Source organism: Suricata suricatta, chromosome 2 (assembly GCF_006229205.1).
Source record: "Suricata suricatta isolate VVHF042 chromosome 2, meerkat_22Aug2017_6uvM2_HiC, whole genome shotgun sequence".
Classification (NCBI taxonomy): Eukaryota; Metazoa; Chordata; class Mammalia; order Carnivora; family Herpestidae; genus Suricata; species Suricata suricatta.
Window position 1 is genome coordinate 52,721,302 of NC_043701.1, and position 24,200 is coordinate 52,745,501.

The following is a 24,200-nucleotide window of genomic DNA, read 5'->3' on the forward strand; positions in this document are numbered from 1 at the left end:
CAAAATAAACTTAGATTGTATTGCAGTTTCACTTAACAGTATGTAAAATGCTGTGTTGTGACAGGTATCAACTATCCATTAGATACTGAATCAATTTTTCTTAAACACTACTCACTGCTTGCTTTTCTTGAAGCTAGATCATTCTGAAAATTTCCTGTTAGACCTATGAGTGCAAATATACGGTATCTGTCCTTCTCTGCCTGACTTATTTCGCTTAGCTTACCTTTTTAAAGAGCTACTTAGTATTTCATTATACAGTTTCATTAAGGTTGATTTCATAAGCCTTCTTCTGATAAACAATTAGGTTTTTATTTGTTTATTTTTAATTTCCAACTTTACAATAAAATTTAACATTAAAAGCATTCCGAAACAGCATGTACCTTTGTAAAGGCCTGTGTGTATATCTGCAGGTTAAATACCATGAAGCTTAATTGTTGAATCAATAGGTAATAGCACAGAAAATGCCAAATTACCTTCTAAAAATATTGTACCCATATACATTAGCTACACTGGTTTGTCAGTGTATGTGAAGGGATTTACAACAATATAAAGATTACTTCAAACAGAAGACATTTGAGATACAGCAGATTCAGGAAGACACATTCTGAGAGTTTCCTTTTTCCAACTAAAAGCAGAGTCTTCTCCAGGGAAACTGGCATAAACCTGTTTTGGGGGGAGCTTCTGGAGGGGAGAGAGATTGACCTCTAGTACAGGGCTGAGAAGTTGCATAAACAAACATTACCAGACACTGTCCTACCTTCCATTTGGTCCCCTGAAAGCCCATTTGTCTCCTCTCACAGCTCATTTACAATCCCAGAGAAGCCGTACCCTGCCCCTTTCCTCTATTGAATTGGTATATAACCTTTATCCCTGGCTGTTCAGGCAGCCTCTTCATTTGAATGCTCCCACAGGCATCATCAACTTTTCTCTCTTAATCTGTCTATTGTCAGACCTAAATTGGTAGAGAGATTTTTTTTTTCCTCCCAGCATATGCATTTGAGGTGGGGTTGCAAAATTTAACAAATAAACATGAGAAGAGAAACAGCATTTTCTCTGAGGAAAAATATGACCCACACAGTGTTTGAAATAACATGAATACTAAAAATTTTTTTTAAATGATTTGCTGTTTATGTAAAATTCAAATTAATTTAACTATGTATCCTATATTTGATGCCTGATTTGAAGGGCATCAGAAATCCAGTCTTTTAGAAACAAGCATTAATAAATAGTAAACAACCAAAGTTGTCTTTCTTGGAGTACTAAATATATTGGAAAATATAAGATTATGATGAAAAAGTAAGTTTTCATTTACAACTCTTTTTTAATTTTTCTTAATGTTTTTTCTTTTTCTTTCTTTCTTTCTTTCTTTCTTTTTTTTTTTTTTTTTTTGAGAGCATAGACAGACAGTGTGAGCAGGGAAGGGTCAGAGAGAGAGAGAGACACAGAATCTGAAGCAGGCTCCAGGCTCTGAGCTAACTGTCAGCACAAAGCCCGATGCCAGGCTCGAACCCACGAACCATGAGATGTTGACCTGAGCTGAAGCCGGACACTTAACCAACTTAGCCACCCAGGTGCCCCTCCAAGTATTTTTAAATTTTATTTTGACAACTATTAATTACTAATTATGAATGAAGCCAATGTGTCCACATAGCAGGTTTTGTTCATTTTCTTTGTGTCAGTGTAAGGACACAAGTCTAAACCAAACAGACTCCATGACAGGCTTTAAGTTTCCCCTCTGATCTAGAAGGCCTAGGTTTCAGTTCCCCAAAACTAACAGGCAGCTACACATTGCCTAGAGCAAGAGAGGCCACCCTCGCAACACCCAATCAGGAAAGGCCAACTGCCATTCTCCACATTCCTAAGGGTGAGGCCTGCAGATGGAAACTTTAGATAGGACCCTGTTACCTAATGTTAAAATTAACCTGATAGTCGCCAAACAAGACCCTAGATCTGCCCTGTAATTGGTTGATTTTAAAGGTACTCTGAATGTTGTAATCGGATCCCGCCAAAAGTCATGAATACTCTAGACAATGTGAATGGTTAAACCTGCTGTCAGGAATATTGTATAATTATGATTGGATCACTGTTCCCATGTCACAATTTCTGTAACTCCCCCATCACAAACCCCATAAAAACCCTACTTTGCCTTTGTTTGGGGCTCACAGCATGGATCCACTGTGCTGGTAAAGTCTGTGAGCCCAAGCCCGTGCCCATAATAAAGCCCTTTGCTTTTGCATGCGTGACTCGGTCTCCCTGGTGGTCCTGGTCTTTAGGGGGACTGCGATCTGGGCATAACATGATAACAATTACGGGACTATAGGGTCTCAGTAATTTAACAACCCATTTTTAAAAAAGGAAATTGTTCTCATCTAACATTTAAGATTAAGATGAGTCAACTCTGCTTTGTACTTTGATTTGTATCTATTTTTTTTTTCCTTTAGAATGTATTACCGGATTTTACAAGAGAATACTACCTATGAGATAGTTAAAGATTACATATAAGAAGAACCTCTTAAACATTTCAGAATAAAATGTTCCCACTTGTGAAATAAAATGACCAATATTAGTAAAGGGGGCCATGTAAGATGGGTATTAAAATTAAATCCATAAAAACGTGGAAACAAATATTGTCATTCTTTTTTGATGTGTGAGATGCCACAAACCTAGATGACTGAGAATCTTAAAGTCTTGGAACCATAAAGCCTAGTGTGTGTAAAAATAAACTGAGGCATATTAGATTTTTTTAAGTTTATTTGAGAAATAATAAATTTAAATCGGACAGCATTCCATCTAGCAGATAGAAAGGAGCTCCAAAAACTCTAAAAATGAAAGACTCTTATAGGCAGAAGGGCACAGGGACAAAGAAGTTATACTAGTATATGGTTATTGTAAGGTTAATTTCCTTTAGGGGATGGAAAGAGTCTGCCAGGCAGATTACCTAATTAGTACTGTTCAGGCAATTCTTGATCAATTAGAAGAGCCAAAGCTATTATTGTATTAAGTTTTGGTTGGATGGTATGTGGCTTAGAACAAGTGACTCCATTTTGAGCCTGTTATCTTGTTTTCTTTTTTTTTTTTTTAATTTTTTTTAATGTTTTATTTTTATTTTTGATACAGAGAGAGACAGAGCATGAGAGGGGGAGGGGCAGAGAGAGGGAGACACAGAATCTGAAGCAGGCTCCAGGCTCTGAGCTAGCTGTCAGCACAGAGCCCGACGCAGGGCTCGAACCCACGAACGTGAGATCTGACCTGAGCCGAAGTCGGAGGCTTAACCAACTGAGCTACCCAGGCGCCCCAACCTGTTATCTTGTTTTCTAACAGTTGTCACGTTCAAGGGTAGAATCTAATCCTATATAAGTGTCCAGTTCACTGAGAATGGATGATCCATGTAAAGTTTTGACAAATGGAGATCTCTAAATGTTGAGCAACCTAAAACCTCCTATCTGGGTAATCAGATAGCTAATTCTATCCACTTTATTCTAAAAAGACATAGTACCACTTATCGGGTTTTTTGTTTGTTTGTTTACCTGAGTGGGAAATCTACTGGCTTATAAAGAGGTAACAAATGTCTAAGTCATTTAGAGCATGAAAATCTCATGTTACAACTTTATTTGTAAAGACCCAGATTTCTTTTGACAAATTATGATTGAGTCGTTTGTAACTTCAAACAAACTCTGAAATAGGTAAGATCAATGGACATCTGGCAAACAAATGTTACTTTTACAAGAAAATAATTCAGCAGTAAAAACATAAATATAAATCTTCCAAAGGTTAACATGCTTAATTAGCTTGCAAAAGATTAGCATATTTTGCAAACTATTTTAGTAGAACTTATTTTTATTACTTAGCTTTTATCTTAAAAACTAGCTTTTAATTAAATATTTCAATAAATTTCTCACCACTTAATTAGCCCAACACATATATCAAGAATTAAAATAAGTGTGCTTACGTTTCTTTTTAGGGAATATTTCAAAATATTTAAAGACATTTCCTTGTGGAGTACATATAATTAATGACATCATTTTATAAAAGCATAAGCTAAAATCTAATAGGAAGGATTTCGTGTTTTACAATGTATCTGAATTACCAGAAATACAAATAAAATGGTTAATGGTCGACTGAAGCCCAAACCCAACTGGGGATTATTGTCCTAATTATAATTTGAAATTATATTTAAAAAGCTGTTTGGGGTGCCTGGGTGGCTCAGTCAGTTGAGTGTCAGACTTCAGTTGAGGTCTTGATCTCATGGTCAGTGAGTTAGAACTTGGCGTTAGGCTCTGTGCTGACAGCTCAGAGCCTGGAGCCTGCTTCAGATTCTGTCTCCCTCGCTCACTGCCCTTCCCCCACTCACACTCTGTTCTTTCTGTCTCTAAAAATTGAATAAAGGTTAAAAAAATTTAAAATCTAAAAAAAGTAAAAATTAAAAATAAAAAGCCATTAAACATCAGTGGAAAAAAAAGACTTACAGTGGCTCCATGCCACCAATATTATGTAACGAGTAATAGATTTAAACACTTTAAGTGCTCATGATAAGCCAACCACAAAATCCCCTGGAGAAAATATTCTGTAAATGATGCACTGACTGTAACTCCAGTCCCCAAGGACAGAAAGAAGAATGACTTTAGAAGTTCTATGCTTGCCTGGTACCTGTAAGTTAGATAAGGGGAAATGTCGAGAGCAGACAGACTTCAGACATTAATTTCTTTGGTAAATGTTTGTTCCCCTCAGATTCTGCTATGAATGAAGACAAGCCATTTTTGGAGGGAACTTTAAGACACACAGTGCAAAGGCTTTTTGTTGATGAAGTTAGAGTGTCATTGTTTTGGCTAGTTTTATCTTTAAATTATGTTTCTTTAAATTATTCCAAAGAATAATATACTTTACATATTATGACAAATAATTGTGTATTACATATACATACAGCTGACACTTGAAAAATGAGTGCTGACCTCCCCGATAGTCAAACATCCACATGTAGCTTTCAACTTCCCCAAAACTTAACTACTAATAGCCTACTGTTGACCACAAGCTTTACTGATGAAATAAACAGTCAATGAATATATATGATATGTATGTGTTATAAACTATATCCCTGCAATAAAGTAGAGATAAGAAAATGTTTTAATAAAGTCATAAAAGAGAGAGAACACATTCCGAGCATCACACTGTAAAAAGTATGCATATATGTGAGCCTGCACAGTTCAAGTCCTTGTTGTTCAGTGACAAATGCTGTATTTGTTCAAAAGTGCACATCAGTTTCTAGTAAAATTGAAGAAGATAGCAAAGTAGATTTAGAGGGACCCCTGTTGTTGTTTGTATGTTTTTACCGAGAATGTGACTGTCTTAATTTGGAACTGAAACATTTTACTAAAAGGTTTCATTTCTTCCTCTCCTCTCCTCTACTCCTTCTGAAATTTGAAAAAGAACCTAATTCTTCCTAAATTATGTCTTTAATAATGTCTTAAAATAATTCTATGATAATTCTAGGAATGGTGTCAATTTCATTGCAAAAATGTCGTTTTCTCAATAATTGTTACTTTGCAATTAATTTCAGACTTTTAAAAACATTTAGCAAATAATAAACCTATAGTAATAAAGACCAGAATTCAAGAAACAAGATGTTGAGGGGTGCCTGGGTGGCTCAGTTGGTTATGCGTTTGACTTTGGCTCAGGTTATGATCTCACAGTTTGTGGGTTCGAGCCCTGCATCAGGCTCTGTGCTGACAGCTAGCTTAGAGCCTAGAGCCTGTCTTCAGATTCTGTGTCTCCCTCTCTCTGTTCATCCCCTGCTCATGCTAACCTTCTCTCTCTCTCTTTCAAAAATAAATAAAACATAAAAAAATAAAAAAAAGAAACAAGATGTCTCAATCTTTTCAAAATACCAACCACAACAAAAACTATTCTTATCAGAGTAAAAATACACGATTAGATATCTTTTCAAAGGACATACTAGAAAATTCAGAATAGACTTAGAGAAAAAGAAATCCCCCCAAAGGAGTGTAGAGTAATATTTTAAGCCTTAAAGCTCATTTTGGACCAATAATTTTTAGAAAACAACAATATATTTTGGCTCTCAAAGGTGGTATTATAAAAATATACTCACAAGAGATGTTGAGCTGTGGCTTAAGTGTGACTCAGCATTCAGGAATCTGGAAGAAAAACTGTGAAATGATTATCTTCGTGCCAAGAAATTTGTTGCTAAAGTGACTATATAATTTTCTCTTATGCAAATAAACCAATCAGAAATATGATCATTTAGACAACCCGGTCGGTTAGGATAATTGATGTAGTCAGAAACCAACAGCGGGAAGACTAGCCTTATATTTGCTTGTGCTTACCCAGGTGTGCAACGTCAGTGCTATTTTAAATAATATAAGGGTTGTGTTTGGCTCTCAGATTTGTCTTTGACATGCTAGTGTTGAATTTTGAGAATCTAAAGACCAGAGTTAGGAAAACAAAAAGTTACTTTGAGAATGATCTTGAGTTTTAAAGACTAAACTGTCTCAGTGCTGCTCAGGTTTACTGAGAGTCTGTTAAAACTATTTCCTACCCATTTCCTGCAGTACAGAGGATCAGTGGTGTTATATTTCTGGCTATTTTGGCCTGCTACCTGCCTACCCACCCCTAAGCATGGCACACAGGTAACATCCTACAAGATTCAGACCTTATCATCCCTGTCTAGTTCATAGCCTTTGGGTTTAGGGACTATCTCACCCCAATAAAATAAATATAACAATAAAGCAAACCAAATGATATTTTGGTTTTCCAGTGCACATAAGAGTTATGTCTACACCATACTATTGGCTAGTAAGTGTGCAATAACATTATGTCTTAAAAACATTATATGCCTTGGGGCGCCTGGGTGGCTCAGTCGTTAAGTGTCTGACTTTGGCTTAGGTCATGATCTCAGTTCATGGGTTTGAGCCCTGCATCAGGCTCTGTGCTGAATGCCTGCTCAGAGCCTGGAGCCTGCTTTGGATTCTATGTCTCCTTCTCTCTTCTCTCCTACTCACACTCTGTCTCACTCTGTCTCTCAAAAATAAATAAATGTAAAAAAATTTTTAAAAATTGTATGCCTTAGTTAAAAAGTACTTTATTACATAAAAATGGTAATCATCATTTGAGCTTTCAGCAAGGCATAATCTTTTTGCTAGTGGTGAGTGCTGCCTTGATGTTGGTGGCTGCTGACTGATCGGGGTGGTAGGTGCTGGAGACTGGAATGACCATAGCAATCACTTTAAATAAGACAACAACAAAGTTTCCTGTATAGATTGACTCTTCCTTTCATGACCAATTTCATTTTACCCAGTAGAACCTATTCCAAAATTGGAGCCAACACTCTCAAAACTTACTGCTGCTTTATCAACTGAGTGCAAATAATATTCTAAATCCTTTGCTGTCATTTCAAAGTCTTCACAGCCTCTTCAACTGGAGTGAGGAGATTCCATCTCAAGAGATACATTCTTTGCTCATGTCTAAGAAGCAACTCCATATCTATTAAAGTTTGATCATGAGATCACATCAAGTCAGTCACATCTTCAGGTTCCACTTCTAATGTTAGTTCTCTTGATATCTGTATTACATCTCTGGTTACTTCCTCCAATGAAAAAGTCATCCATAATGGTTGGAATCAACTTCCTCCAACTACTGTTCATGTTGGTATCTTGACCTCTTCCCATGAGTCACACATGTTTTTAATGGCACCTAGAATATTGAATTCTTTCCAGAGGTTTTCAACTGACTTGGCCCACATGCATCAGAGGAATCTTGATCTATGACAGCTATAGCCTTACGAAATGTGTTTTTTAAATAAGATGACTTGAAAGCCTAAATCACTCCTTGATCCAAGGAATGTAGAAAGGATATTGTGTTAGCAGACATGAAAACAATATTAATCTCGTCATCTCCATCAGAGCCTTTGGGTGACCTGGTATATTGTCAATGAGCCGTAATATTTTGAAAGGATTTTATTTTCTGAGCAGTAGATCTCAACAGCAGGTTTAAGATATCCAGTAAGCTATGTTGTAATGGATGTGCTGTTATCTAGGCTTTGTTGTTCTACTGATAGACCACAGGAAGAGCACATTTAGCACAATTCTTAAGGGCTTAAGGATTTTCAGAATGGTAAATGATCATGGGCTTCAATTTCAAGTCACCAGTTGTATTAGCCCCTAACAAGAGTCAGACTGTCCTTTGAAACTTTGAAGCCAAGCATTGACTTTTCCTCTCTAGCTGCGGAAATCCTAGACACCATCTGCCTCCAATAGAAGGCTGTTTTGTCTGCACTGAGAATTTATTGTTTAGTGTAACTACCTTCATTAATTATCTCAGCTAGATCTTCTCAAAGAACTTACTGAAGCTTCTACATCAGCACTTGCTGCTTCACCTTACACTTTTATGCTACAGAGTTGGTTCTCTCTTTAAATCTCATAAACCAACCTCTGTTAGCTACAAACATCCGCTTCCCCACTGATCCCAACCTTCATAGAACTGAAGATAGTTAGGGTTTTGCTCTGGAGTAGGCTGTGGCTTATGGAAACGTTGTGACTGGTTTGATCTTCAACCTAAACAAACAATCCTTTCTCCATATCACCAATAAGGCTGTTTCACTTATCATTTGTGTTTGCTAGAATAGCACTTTTATTTTTCTTCAAAAACTTCCCCTTTGCAGTCACACTTGGCTAACTATTTGGCTCAAGAAGATGAAAGGAGCCAAAGGCAAACTGAGGGCAAAGTACAAGCTAACACCTCAGGTGGGGATGTGTGACATTCCTCGGGCACTCCTGGCTGCCCAAAAACAAAGGAAAGGGAAAAACAAGTAGTTAGCTAATAAAGATCACAGTCACCTAGGATCATAGAACCAGAGTCTCCATCTCTGGTTACTCCATCAGTTTGCAACTGTCTTAATGATTTACCAAAAAAAAAAAAAAAAAAAGCTATCTTTTTCATAGATTGAATTTCCTGGAGACCTAACATCACCCTTCTCTCCATAGTGAGGTGGGGAACACAGAAGAAAATATAGGTAAAAATAAATTGCTTTATAACCTTCAGCTCATTGACAAATACTTGAGATAGGCATAGTAAAACAGTCCTCCAAGAAACTCTCAACTGTCTTGTCTTAATGTTAATTCCTTATTAGAGGGAAAATATCTTTAATGGAACAATACCAAGTCTTCCAGTATCCTATGAGTCTTCTTTAGTGTATGAAAGTCATTTTGGAAACCTCCCATTTTCTTACCACCACCACCCCCCAACTCCATAATACATAACCAGTTGCTCCTCACAACCCCAGTATAGCCCTTTCTGCCCATAGGTCCTGTCTCGGTGCTTTCATAAAATCACTATTTTGCAACAAAGACATCCCAAGAATTTTTTTCTTAGCCATTGTCTCCAGACCCCCTTCATCACTCCAAAACCACATCAAAAAGACTTTGCTTTCAGCCTATCATAGTTTCCAACATGCTTTCCCTGTGAAGCTTAATGACTCTAGCTTTTGATTTAAAGTAAGAGATGAATGACTCTTCCTTTTACTTGAACACTTCAAGGCCATTGTAAGATTATTTATTGGTCTAATATTGTTTTGTCTCAGAGAACAGGGAAGCCCAAGGGGAGTGAGAGGGATCAGAGAACATCTGGTCAGCGGAGCAGTCAGAACATACATAGTTATCATTAAGTTCACCATCTTATATGAGCGTGGTTTGTGGCACCCCACAACAATTACAAAGTAACATCATTGATCACTGATCACAGATCTCCATAGCAAAATATAAGAATCCTGATAAAGTTTGAAGTATTGTGAGAATTATCAAAATGTGACACAGACATAAGGTGAACAACTCCTATTGGAAAAATGATACTGATAGACTTGCTCAACACAGGGTTTTCACAAGCTTTGATTTGTAAAAAAAAAAAAAAAAGACAAAATCTGGAAGTACAATAATGTCAAGTGCAATAAAATGTGGTATGCCTACTCTTCTTCTTGTACTGACCTGACGTCTTTTCGTCTTCAGTGACATCTATATGCTGCCTTTCAAAGCAAAAGCTCCCTGGACATAGGTCTGTGGACGCTCAAGGTGGTATCAAGCCCTCTTGCTGCTGTAACCCACACAAGCTTGGTCTGAATTCCCATGATATATTTTCTTATTTACTTTATTTCTTTTCTGTGCCACTTGCTGGGTAAACCATCCATATTCTTTACCTTGTTTAATCTTGATAATTGCTGTCATTAGGTTATTATTTTTATTCAAAGTCAAAAAATTTTAGGTAGATGGCCTAAGTAACTTCCATGATGTCACAAACTAATAGGTAGCATTACAAAGAGTCAAGCCTTGGTTATTTTCACTCTAAATCTCTGACCATTAGATCCTGGTTGGTCACAAAAATGCATTAGCCATCCTGTCTCCAGAACTCACATTCTCATACAAGGAAGCAAATTCAATGGATGAGGAGTAGAAAATAGGAAGAAAAAATGGAATAAAGAAAGCCATCAGTAAAGAATGAGAAATCATAAGGATGGGTCAGTTTTTACCAATCTTTTTTTCCAGAGTAAACATTAACAAAAAGTAAAAAGATAAAGATCTTTATAGGTCAAGGAATTTGGCCTGTAATTGAGCACAACTAGTAGATTATTTCTTTGACGTTGTGTGTTGATATTAACAATAGATGGATAGACATAGAGATAAAGATAGAAAGATATAGAAATAGAGGTGTATGTACATTCTTAAGTAACCAAGTGGAGAGTCCATGTTTATACTGTGGGGGTTTTTTTATATCATAGTTGAGTATATGTGAAAAACCCTTAGATGATTAAGTCAACCTTAAGTTGGGATTTGTAGATGTAGGTACATTCCAAACTCTGAGGTTCATGTCTTTTCTGGTGTGCAATGAGGAATTAGAAGCAGATTATTACAAAGGAAACTAGCTCTCAGTTCTGAACTAAGTGATTATATAAGCAACCAACTATTGCCATATTAATTTACTAATTGACAGTTATCAGTGATTAGTTCCAGTATTCCTAGAATACCTTGGTGAAGAATCACACATGAGAGTCGAGATGGAGTTGCTGAAATTGAAGCCTGACTTTGGGACAAACTTTCTCGAGGTTTCCCAGCATTTTCCTTGGGCCTATTCAAGCAACATTAGCTTTTATTTTATTTTTATTTCTTTTATGTTTTTTAATGCTTTTTTAAATTTATTTTTGAGAGACAGAGAGAGACAGCATGAGCAAGGGAGGGTCAGAGAGAGAGGGAGACACAGAATCCGAAGCAGCCTCCAGGCTCTGAGCTAGCTGTCAGCACAGAGCCCGACACTGGGCTCGAACCCACCAACCGTCAGATCATGACCTGAGCCGAAGCCAGAAGCCAGACAGTTAACCAACTGAGCCACCCAGGCGCCCCTACTTTATTTTTTTTAGTTTATTTATTTATTTTGAAAGGGCAAAGGTGCAGAGAAAAGAGGAGATTTGCACTGTCAGTGCAGAACCTGATGTGGGGCTCAAATTCAGGAACTGTGAACTCATGACCTGAGCCAGGATAAAAAGTTGAATGCTTGGGGCGCCTGGATGGCTCAGTCAGTTAAGCATCTGGCTTCCGCTCAGGTCATGATCTCACAGTTATGGGTTTGAGGATCGCATCGGGCTCTGTGCTGATAGTAAGCTCAGAGCCTGGAGCCTGCTTCGGACTCTATGTCTCCCTCTCTTCCTGATCCTCTCCCGCTTGTGCTGTCTCTCTCTCTGTCTCTCAAAAATAATTAAAAATATAAAAATAAAAGTTGGACGCTTACCAAACTGAGCCACTCAGACATCCCATTCCTGTTTAAATGCAGGAATGGTTAACAGCTATAACTATATCTGGCCTGTCAGAGTGAGCTCTGAGGCCAACGCAGAAGATGGAGATGATGATGAAGATAGAATGGAGATAAACTTGGGGAGAAAAAGACACAAAGCAATTTAACTCTAAGGAATACAGCCTAATTTACATTGCAAAGCTTCCCAGAGTTTAGCAGTTGAAATTCAATTGACAGCTCATTCAATTATTCTTTTATTCACCTTTTCAACAATTATTCATCATGTGAGAAGTACCGGGCAATACACCAGACATACAGCGTCAAACAAAACAAAACTAGTTTCTGCTGTCAGAGGCTCTTATATTTTAGTGAGGGAGAAGAATGTCAAGAACCATGATGTGTCTGAGATTTTACTCTCTTTATAAGCTAAAACAGCTTACCAGTTTCACGGATGGTGACAGAACTTGAAACGTGTGGTCAGGAATGAAAGACTGTCTCATAACAATAACAGCATTTGTACTGTTATCCTGAGGCTCAAGTCATCAGAAAGCAATGATTAGAGGGTCAGCTGATGGCTCCGAAACGGTGGTCTGGGTTGCTGGTGAGAAACTTGAAATTACAGAGAGCACATTCCTTAACATATGAGGTTTCCAGATAAAACACAGGTGCCCAGTTCAATTTGAATGATTATTAAACAGTAGATAATAGATTTGTGTAACTATGTTCCAAATATTGCATGGGACATTCGTATGCCAAAAAAAATATCTAAATTCAAACTTAACTGGTTACCTGCAGTTTAGTTTAGTAAAGCTGGGGCCTCTTGCCTGCCTGTCTTCTGTCTCTATAGGAGACATTGTCTCTGTCTTCCACCATCTGTTACACACATTCTTGTGAAGATAGTCAGGAACAAAGTAAATGTCTCTGCTGAAAACCTGTGCAGAAATGTAAAGGTCCATGGAAAAGTATTTTCCAGGATGTTTGGGTGGCTCAGTCAGTTAAACATCTGACTCTTGATTTCGGCTCACATTGTGATCTCATGGTTATGAGACTGAGCCCCATGTCGGGCTTTGCATTGAGTGTTGAGGCTGCATGGAATTCTCTCTCTCCTTTTCCCTTTGCCACTGTCCCCTCTCTCCCCTGCTCATACTCTTCCTCTTTATCTAAAAAAAAAAAGAAAGTGCTTCCCAATTACTGGCATGAATCAAATTAAAACAAATACAGAATTCCAGTTTTTGATAAAAGAATATTCCAAAAGAATACTCTTATATAACTAAATGTAACCTTAAATTATACTCTTCTAGCCCTCTGATGTGCTCATAGGTCATTATTAAATCAACTCTGACAGCAATAGCTCCACCTATCAGGATCATTTATAAAGGATTATTCCTCTTCTACAGTGCAGGGATTACATTCATTTAATGTTATTTTTCCTAGCAGAATAGGGTTAATGTCTTGTACAAAAGATCCTTCTTTAAAAAGTTTGATCAGTGTGTTCATTTGATCTTGTTATTTTACTGTTCTTTTCTCCAAATGACTAATTTCATGAGGACAAATCACATCCTTATTATCAGAGAGAACAGAAAATTCGATCACAATTTCTGCCTTCTCAACTGAACGTCGGTGCTGGAGATCAAGAAGTAACTTGGTGCTAAAATGGCCTATTTGGGGTTTGACGCATAAGTTTTAAGTTATCAAATGTGTTATTCTTTTTAAAAAATGTTTTGACGTTTATTTATTTTTGAGAGAGAGACAGAGTGTGAGCAGGGGAAGGGCAGAGAGAGGGGGAGACACAGAGCTCCAGGCTCTGAACTCCAAACATGGAGCCCAAACTCACAAACCACAAGATCATGACCTGACCCAAAGCCAGAAACTCACCTGACTGAGCCACCCAGGCACCCCTATCAAATGTGATATTCTGAGTTGACTTATGAACAAATTTCTGGTCTTGAAAAATGTGATTGTACTATATGGTTATATCTTGAATATCTGCCAAAATATTTTGAATTATATAATTAGCACATCAACTCTATAATAATGGGGTTTGGAGTTCTGCTTGATTCATTCATTCTATTACTTTTTATTAATTTTTTGAGCAATTCAAGTACCAGTTACATGGGTAATAGATATGACTAAACCACATTTTCTGATGTCCATGAAGATTGTGTGATGCTTTTCTTCATTTACCATGAATCCACTTCTTTTGTACACTGTACTACCAAGTTGTCTGCAGTTTGGCATCCCCTCAATGCTACCTGCTTCGTGTAGATGGGAAAGATGGAGTTGGATACTTGCCAATCCCAGAAACATTGTATGGAGAACTACTTTTCTATGTACACAGTTACATTTTCCTCTTTTGTTAAGGAACATATACGCTTTAGTGACGTTTAAAACTGTGTTTTTAAATACAGTTTTAGAAAACAAACTTCTCATCTTTTAGAAGGAGGTCATAGGATTTAATGATATTTTCAGTGGAGTAAGATTGGACTTTTCCCTATTTTCATTGCGTCCTTGTGCGTGAGGTTGAATTAGACTAATCAGGCTTGTGTTTCACAAGAATCTTCTCTTCTTCACTTAGTTCTTTTCCTCTCTGTAGTTTGCCTTGTGCTTAAAACATTGCATTGAGCCCATGACTATGAAGTTATTTCATAACTAGTGTCTGAGGTAGACTCTCATGTCATCAGCAATTGCTAACCTGATTCATTTGTTAATATGCTTCTTCCAAAAATATTTACTTGGCAGCAGACCAGATCAATGAGAATTGTTATTATTCATTCCTCTTAATGTCTGTGGCACCTTCCTCTTATTTTTCTTTATTATGTCCACTCCTTCTCAGATACCCTAGCTGGCTTCCTCCTCTTCTTGCACCCAGCCATTTAATGTTGGTATTCATTTAGATGCATTCTTCAACTCTTCCTTTAATCTGTATATTCTGTCCAAAGATTTCATTCACTCAATGGCATTCATTCATTCATTTCAATTGTAATTTATGCACAAATTGACTTCCCCATTCATGTTACTGGAGCAAACTGTTCTCCTGATCTACCGACAAAAATTTCAAACTCTCCTCACAAACTTCAGAGGTCTACAATCTTTCTAATATGTCTTCAGTATTTCCCAAGTCACCTTCATAGTTTTTTCTCCTTGGTTTTCTGTCATTATTAATCATTCTGCCACTTTCCAGTTGCCCAGATTGGAAACTAGCAACATTCACCACCATGTTTTCTCGCATCATCCCAATGGATGGGCCCCCATTCCTGTCCCTCCTCCAGGGTCTCTGCATGCCCATGCCTTGCCTGGAAGCCTCAGGCAGGAGTCACAGCCCAAGCCTCCAGTTCCTCAGATGTCCTCTGGTAGGCCTCCCCTAATCCAGCTCAGAAATCCTCCAAAGATAGATGGAAACTTTTCTTCATATGTAGGAATTTCTTTTCCATGACTTTTCCTCTTTGGGACCCTCTCCCAAAATTCGAGCTGCTTCCATACTCCTGAACTTGAATGTCTGAGTCTTGTACTCCTTGTTTGGGCTCTGTGTCATGGCCCCAGGGGGACAGATGGGTAGCGAGGAGGCTTACCTATGGTGATCATCGTCTTGCAGCGGTTGTTATTTAATGCATAAAAGAAGTGTTTTATGTATTTTTCCAGTTTCTTTTTTGAATTTTCATTTGTGTGTGCATGTGTGTGTGTGTGTGTGAGACAGAGAGAGAGAGACAGACAGAGAGAGAGACAGAAAGAGAGAGAGACAGAGAGAGAAGGACAAAGTATCCAAAGTGGGCTCCATGCTGACCCAACCAGCCTAATGAGGGTCTTGAATTCAGTAATGGTGAGATCATGACCTAAGCCGAGGTCAGGTGCTCAACCAACTGAGCCACCCAAGCGCCCCTGTATTTTTCCAGTTTCTAAAGTTGATAATGGCAGGAAAAAACAGTCTGATTTCAGCTACTCCATTATGACTGGAACTGGAAGAGGCAACTACTTCCAACTCTTCCTTAATAATACAACTTTATCCAAGTAAAATGGATCTACTACTATTGTTAGATTAATGGATTGTAAATATTATCAATTAATTAATTATGGAAAATGGTTCTATCGATTTATGGCTCTATTCTACCCCAGTGTTTGTACACAATCCCCCTCTTCTGTGGTCCCAGTTTTAGTTTTTCCATGGTTACTTTACTATTTGGGGTACTATTATTTTATTTCCTCTTTTCTACATTGATTTTTCATGGATATAATAATCTCTTATTTTTAAATTTGCTTTGTAATCTCCACACATAAAGCTCGTTCATCTCTGAGTAGATAGTGATAATGCAACTTTTTCTTAAACCGATCATGCACTCATCCCAGGAGTGTTCTTTTCACTTTCTTGAGAATATTCCTCTTGGACGGCTGTTGCCGCAGCTCTAGCACAGAACTTGTGACTCAGCTCTACAGGGGACCTCATCGTGACTTCCCTTCCCCCCTCCTCCACTCTCTCCTGCGCTGGATCTCTTGTCTCCCAGGTCTGAGTCTGTCTTCATGTCCCTGCCTACTCTGTCGTCCAAAAGCTTACTGAGGAAGGTGCATGGATTGTACATTTTTTTTAACCGTAACCTGTCTGAAAATTCTAGCCTCACTCTTTTATTAAAAATTTTTAAATGTTTTTTATTTATTTTTGAGAGACAAAGAGAGACAGAGGGAGCAGGGCAGGGTCAGAGAGAGAGGGAGACACAGAATCCGAAGCAGACTCCAGGCTCTGAGCTGTCAGCACAGAGCCAGATGCAGGGCTCCAACGCAGGACTGTGAGATCATGACCTGAGCTGAAATTGGACGCTTAACCCACGGAGCCACCCAGGCGCCCCTCGAGCCTCACTCTTGATTGAAAATTTGGAAATACTTTTTTATTAGAATTTTCAAAGAACTGATTCACTGGCTTCCAGATCCCAGTGCTGCTATCATACCATTTGGTGTCAGTCTGATTTCTCCTTCATCCTAAATGATCTATTTTATCTCTACACATTTGACAGCATTTTCTCTGAAAATTCCTGGTGTGTGTGTGTGTGTGTGTGTGTGTGTGTGTGTGTGTGTGTTTAATATGCATCTTTTTGTATTCACTTCCTATCTGGTTACTCATTTCCTTCTGTTTTAGGAAAGTTTCCTCTGTTATTGCCTCTTTTTTTTCTTTTTGTTCAAGTATATGAACTTTCAAGTTGATCTTCTAACACTGATCTTTCTCACATATTGTTCACCTTTTGCTTTTTCATCCTACTCCCCACAAAGACATAGGAATATTCCAATCTTACTAATTATTTTTTGGAGAGAACTTTTTAAACATTCTCCTTAAATTTATTTTTTTGAGTTCTATTTCTCTCCCTCTTTCTCTCTTTCCTTTAGAGAACTCTATCTCCCTTTGACATTAGCATATATCTTTAAATGTCTTAGGAACATTATCTTTTCATTAGCATTTAAAGGGTGAAGTATTTGTAAAGTTGATTGGAAGTTCTATATTCATAGGGTTCAGAAACAAAAGTGTGTTGAGATAGATTCAGTAACATGGTGACCCTACCTGTGAATATCTATGGGTATTTATTTATTTATTTTAATAATTAATTTATTATTTTTTTTAATTTACATCAAGTTAGGTAGCATATAGTGCAACAATGATTTCAGGAGTAGATTCCTTTAGCCCATCTCCCCACCCAAAACCCCTCCAGCAACCCTCTGCTTGTTCTTCATATTTAAGAGTCTCTTATGTTTTGTCACTCTCCCTGTTATTATATTATTTTTGCTTCCCTTCCCTTATGTTCATCTGTTTTGTATCTTAACGTCCTCATAAGAGTGAAGTCCTATGACATTTGTCTTTCTCTGACTAATTTTGCTTAGCATAATACCCTCTAGTTTCGTCCATGTAGTTGCAAATGGCCAGATTCCATTCTTTTTTTTTTATTGCCAAGTAACTCTCCATTATGTGTATATATATACACACACACACACACACATATGTATGTGTATATATATATACATACATATATATATGTATGTATATATATGTGTGTATATATATATATGTATATATATATATATATATATACCATATCTTTATCCATTTATCTGTCACTGGACATTTGGGGTCTTTCCATACTTTGGCTATTGTCAATGGTGCTGCTATTTTGACCTCATCAGTCTCCTCAGAAAAGGACTGTATCTAGTCTCCCTCCTGGGATTCTATTAGTGGCTGTCTGTCTTCTGGGAGTTGAGAGAGAAACAGAGGGAAGGGTCCCACTTTCAGCCTCCAGACATTGCAGCCTTACAGTCTCACTTCTACACTCAGGCTGTTCTGATGTCTCTCACTCTGGACTCTCTTCCCTAGTCATTTCAGAAAATGCCTGTAAAATTTGATGGTAATTGGTAGCAAGTGACAAATGTCAGTTTAATTGGCAGTATGACATAAAATGAACCAAAATACCCTGATATTTGAATTCAGAAATGGTAGAAACAGGAGTTTCTACATGTCAAAGGGATGCATTCTCTCACTTGCTCACATATGTCCTATCTCTAAAGAAGGCATGGTATCGTGACCACCAAGACTCACACACTCATATTCAATCAGGTTAGATCCTCACAGAGGAAGATCCTTTCCCCAGAACTCTTGATGGTCCCAGAGGAAGAAAAAATAAAATAAAAATAAAGGACATATTCAGGGTATGTGTTCATCCTTCTCACTTTGCTTACAGAAACGGAATTTTCTGATAGATCAAGACTCCTCTCCCTACTCACCTCTGTGATAGGGTATAGGGACACATGGGAGAAAGTCCTCAAATTCCCACGTGCATCCCTTTCTACATATATAATGTTTCAAACATATCCTGCTCATAAAATGAAAATTGTGTGTGTGTGTTTGTCTGTGTGTGTTCCCTCTGGGTCCTAGACATCCCTCTGATCCATATCCAGCAGGAAGCATAAAAAGAAAATAAGAGGGCTGCAATTAAAGACAAAACAAAGCCAAAATTAAAAAAAAAAAAAAGCAAAAATGAAACAAAATAATAAAAAGGAAAGCTACTTGTAAATTGCAGAAAGTGGAATCCACATGCAGCCCTCCTCCACAAACATCCGAAACTTACACAACAAAGATTGTAAGGATTCCCTTGGTCGATCACCTTGACTTCCCCTAGAACTGTTCTCTAGAAAAGTGTTCCTCAGGAAATTTTATGTGCAAGAATCAGAAAATTCTAATCATACCTGGTGAAAAATATACCCCGCTCACCCTTTGCTAACTTATTAGTAAAATCAAAATGTACGATAATCACAGAAATTATTTGATCACAGGCTCTGCTCTGCCTTCTTAAAAGCCCACATTATCTTTAGGCTGTGCTCTCCTGATCTGATAAGCTGTCACTATGAGAACACGTGGCCAGGGAGTAAGAAGTTTTCATTTCTTCAGGCAGCACTGAAAATGGCATACAGTTCGTGATCCCCCCTTACCTCAGTGTTCTGTAAGCTGGAGGTGACCCTTAGACGTGTGGCTGAAGGAGGGCGAGGAGTGTACTTAGCTGTACTTTTCTAGTCTCTGTTGATTTTGCTGGTATCTGAGAAATAATTTGTAATTTGTGACCCTGCAAAAGATAAAATAAAAAGCAATACTTATAATTATGTATTGTAAGTGTTTTATTACAAAAAACGTAAACATACATAAAAACAGAGTGAACATGAAATTCACCCACATTCTCATTAGCTGGACCCCAGAATCAGTTTATCACTATACTTATCTATCTATCTATTTACTTATTTTTTATTCATTCATTTATTTATTTTTGAGGTGGTAGGGTTGGGGGAGAGAGAGGCAGAGAGAGAGAGAGACAGAGAGAGAGAGAGAGAGAGAGAGAGAGAGAGAGATTGAGATAGGGGCAGGGGAGAGAAAGAGAGAGAGAGACAGAGAGAGAGAGAATCTTAAGCAGGCTCCATGACCAGTGCAGAGCCCAATGTGGGGCTCAATCTCATGACCCTGGGCTCATGACCTGAGCTGAAATCAAGAGTTGGATGCTTAACCAACTGAGCCACCCTCTCATTCTTCCTTCCTTATGATTTTTCATTTTCTTTTCTTCTTCTTTTTTTTTTTTTTTAACTTTATGGCCAAAGCATCTTAAAGCAAATAAAATAAGAGACATCACACTGGGCATCCAGATGGCTCAGTCAGTTGGGAGTCTGACTTTGGCTCAGATCATGATCTCATGGTTTGTGGGTTCGAGCTCTGCGTTGGGCTCTGTGCTGACAGCTCAGAGCCTGGAGCCTGCCTCAGATTCTGTGTGTGACTCTCTGTGCCTCTCCCCTGATTGTGCTGTGTCTCTGTCTTTCAAAAATGAATAAATTTTTAAAAATTAAAGAAAAAGACATCGCATCATTTCATGTCCACATATATCAGTATGCATTTTGAGAAACAAACATAAAATGTACACTTTCTCACATTTATACTGAAAATGGGTTTGTGAGGGTTTTTAAAGCCATCTGACAGTCTGTCTTTTTTAAGTTAAATTTTTTACACCAATTAAAATAAAATACATTATGGGTAGATTTTAATCTATTATCTTGTTTATTGTTTTGTATTTGTCTCATCAGTTCTTTCACCAAATGTTTCTCTTTTCTTGCTTTTTTGGGATTAAATTGGTTTTTTATAATTCCATTATGTCCAGTATTGTGTTACTAGTGATGGATATTTAAGAAGATTTTCTAGAATTTACATTATACCTCTTAGAATATACTCATTCAAAAAATATACATTTCACCTGTAGTGAGAGAAACAAACATTGCACTTTTGTCTATTTCATGTTTTGTCTTATTTCCGTATATGTTATACATCTATACATCTCATGCATTTATATTGCTACGTATGCTACTATTTTTTCTTTAGACAGCCAATTATCTTTTCAAATAATAAAATATGAAACATCTTTTTAATTGACCCTCATATTTACAAATCATGTAAATGATTTCTGACGATATACAAAGTATATGTGGAAAAGGGACTTACCTTCTGAATATACATGTTAAAGAACCTTTTACAACTAAAGAAATATTAAAAGAAAATAGGGTTAGTCAAAGGTTCTGAATAGATATTTCTCCAAAGAAGATATACAAATGGTCAATAAGTACTTAAAAGATGCTCAACGTCATTAGCTATTAGTGAAATGCAAGTCAAAACCAGGAGAAACCACTTCCTACATCGTAAGATGACTATCACAAAAAGATAATAACAAATGTTAGAGAACATTGCTGCTGATGGTGTAAAATGTTGCAGCTACTTTGCGAAGCAGTTTTGTGGTTCTTCAAAAAGTTAACATAGTATTACAATTTGACTTAGAAATTCCACTCTTAATGACCTTCCAATAGAAATGCAGGGGAAAGGCCACATAAAGATTTGTACATGAATGTCCATAGTGCCATTATTTGTAATTGACGAAAAGTGAAACAATTCAAATGCCCATCAGCTGGTAAATGGATAAATAGTCTGTGATATAATCCATACAATGGAGTACTCTCAGGTAACTACAAGGAATAAAGTATTGATACACATTACAGCATAGATTACTTGAAATATGATTGCATTTATATGAGATGTCCAGAGTAGCCAAACCTATACATATAGAAAACAATTTAATGATTGCCTAAGTCTGGGCTCTATGGCAATGAATTGGGGAAAGATGAAGGTTGACTGCTAATAAATGTGAACATCTGGGGGGAGAATGATGAAAATTTTAAAAATTAGATCATGATTGATGATGATTGCACAATTGTATATGTATACTGAAATCTACTTGTTATATAGTGAGTTGTGTATTTAAATGGGCAAATTTTATATTAAATGAATTATTTCTCAGTGGAGCTATTAAAAACGTCTGTTTTGGGGTGTCTAGGTAGCTCAGTTGGTTGAGCGTCCGACTCCAGGTCAGGTCATGATCTCACAGTTCATGAGTTTGAGTCCTGCATAGGGCTTTATGCTGACAGCTCGAAGCCTGGAGTCTGCTTCAGATTCTGTGTCTCCCCCTCTCTGCCACTCCCCCACTCACACTGTGTCTCTCTTTCTCTCAAAAAAATAAATAAATGTTAAAAAACAAAATTAAAAAAAGTCTATTTCATAATGGCACTCAGTCCTCAATCTCCACATGGAACTGAACACAGTAGGTAACTATTTAGATATTTTATCATTGCATACCATGGATTTGCAATTATTTAGCTGGAAATAGAGACATCCTCATTGTCAGGGATTCCCTTCAAAACAGCCAATTTCATGTTCTGCTTTTGCATTCCTTATTCACAGTTACTTCTTTCAGATATATATTCTCTTTGATGCATTATATAAATCTAATTCAAGCTAGTCTCAAGAAGCTTGGAAATGTATCTGCTCATACAACAAAAATAGAAGTAGATGTGGTTTTGACTTGTGTTCATTGGCTTTCTGCTTTTTTTCCTTTCTCCCAGGTAAGATCTGCTCTACTAGAAACCCAAATCTCCTATGCTTTTGGCATGACAATAACAATGGAAAGACTTTCCTACTCAAATGCTCTGGTAAATAAGTTCCTAGCAGGGTTCCATATAGTTACATACCCACTTCTCAATCAGAAATTTAAAAAAAAATTTAATGTTTATTTATATTTGAGAGAGAGTAAGAAAGAGAGAGACTGAAACAGAACATGAGCAAAGGGGCAGAGAGAGAGGGAGACACAGAATCCCAAGCAGGCTCCAGGCTCTGAGCTATCATCACAGAGCCTGAAATGAGGTTCAAACTCACCAACTGTGAGATCATGACCTGAGTTGAAGTTGGCACTTAACTGACTGAACCATCCAGGTGCCTTCAATCAGAAATTTTAAAAGAAGAGAAAAAACACCTTGGTCAACTGATGAGGTTTAGAAATGCCACTTAATTACATTCTTCTTTCTTTAATAGTTTGGAATCAACTGAAATGTAAGCCATAGGAATCTCAAACACAGAATAGAATATCAACTTGATTAACAGTACAGTTAATCAGAGAATGGGGCTTAGATGGCCAAGTGGCTTTGTATCACTGTCTAGAGCAAGTTTCAACTGAATGGGGAAGTCATTTCCACATGGAAGAGGATTTACACCCTTCTCTGAAAAAGGGACATCTCAGAGAGTCCTAGTCAACCTCCACTAATCATCACACCAACTCTTGTCCATCTTTGGGGAGGAAAAAAAGGAGCAAAGAAAATTGAAAATAACCATCTTTGTACTTTTATCTTCTGAGAAGAGAAGTAAGCTGAGGAGGTCGGATAAGTTTCCCCTACCATATGGAGGGGAAGAAAAGAAGCACATTTATATAAAAGTCATCCTAAGCTAAGAGGCACAGAAGCATGGATCAACATGAATGTGTGCACACAGGACTATCATTGTTTCTTTTGTTCTCCCTGTACTCACACAGAAAAACGATGGGCATCCTTATTGCCTATTCTTTTGTTCTGGAGGAAATGTTTGAATTTGGCACAAATAACGAATGATAAGGAAAGAGTTTTATTGGCTACATGGACAATGTCTTGATATGTATTAATGAATCATATACCCATGACAAGACTTTAATTTGACTAAATCAAATAATCATGATGAAGTGACTAAGTATTATCATAGCACAGTACAATAATGCTGATTTAAATGGAATTACAGGGACCTCAGAATTAAAACACAAGTATGATACAATATTTTAGAAAAGTGATTAACTTGTAATGAGGCCCAATTAAAGATCTCTTTGAATAATGTAAATGCCTTTGAAATTAAAATACATTTCCCACTTAAGAAATAACTAGTTCTTTAAATGGTATTAATTATAAACCAGCCATTAATTCCAAATGAACAGTAAGTTAGAGATACTATTGTATTCATTATTATTATATCTCCTGATGTCACAAATGTGTTGAAATATCAAGAACAGTGATTTTCTGTAGCCTTAAAGCACATAAACTACTAAAGAGTTATAAAAATATGCAAACAGATAAGAAAAAATAAATTTCATAGGTGTGTCTCTTTCTGGAAAATAAATATATTTTAGGCCCCAAATTACTGTCTTAATAAAATATCTTCATGGATAAGTGTCTGTGACTTAATACTTTAAAAATTTTAATTACAGGGGTGCCTGGGTAGCTCAGTCAATTAAGCGTCCAACTTTGGCTAAGGTCATGATCTCAGTTTGTGAGTTTGCCCCTGCATCAGGCTCTGTGCTGACAGCTCAGAGCCTGATACCTGTTTCAGATTCTGTGTTTCCCTCTCTCTCTGCCCCTTCCCAGTTGTGCTCTATTTATTTCTCAAAAGTAAATAAATGTAAACATTTTTAAATTTTAATTTTTTAAAATAGTTTATTGTCAAATTGGTTTCCTATAACACCCAGTGCTTTTTCCCACAAGTGCCCTCCTCCATTACCACCACCTCCCTCCCCTTACCC

General features: G+C 37.2%; 1 long non-coding RNA gene across 1 annotated transcript in view; it reads right to left on the minus strand.

Moving 5' to 3' along the window:
- Positions 1 to 24,200, minus strand: part of LOC115306174 — a 50,933-nt gene that overhangs the window by 17,989 nt on the left and 8,744 nt on the right. Inside the window, exons 3-4 of the long non-coding RNA XR_003915221.1 lie at positions 19,240 to 19,370; positions 6,104 to 6,161 (exon numbers count right to left, since the gene is read on the minus strand). This is a non-coding gene — a long non-coding RNA (uncharacterized LOC115306174). The remainder of the gene's footprint in view (positions 1 to 6,103; positions 6,162 to 19,239; positions 19,371 to 24,200) is intronic.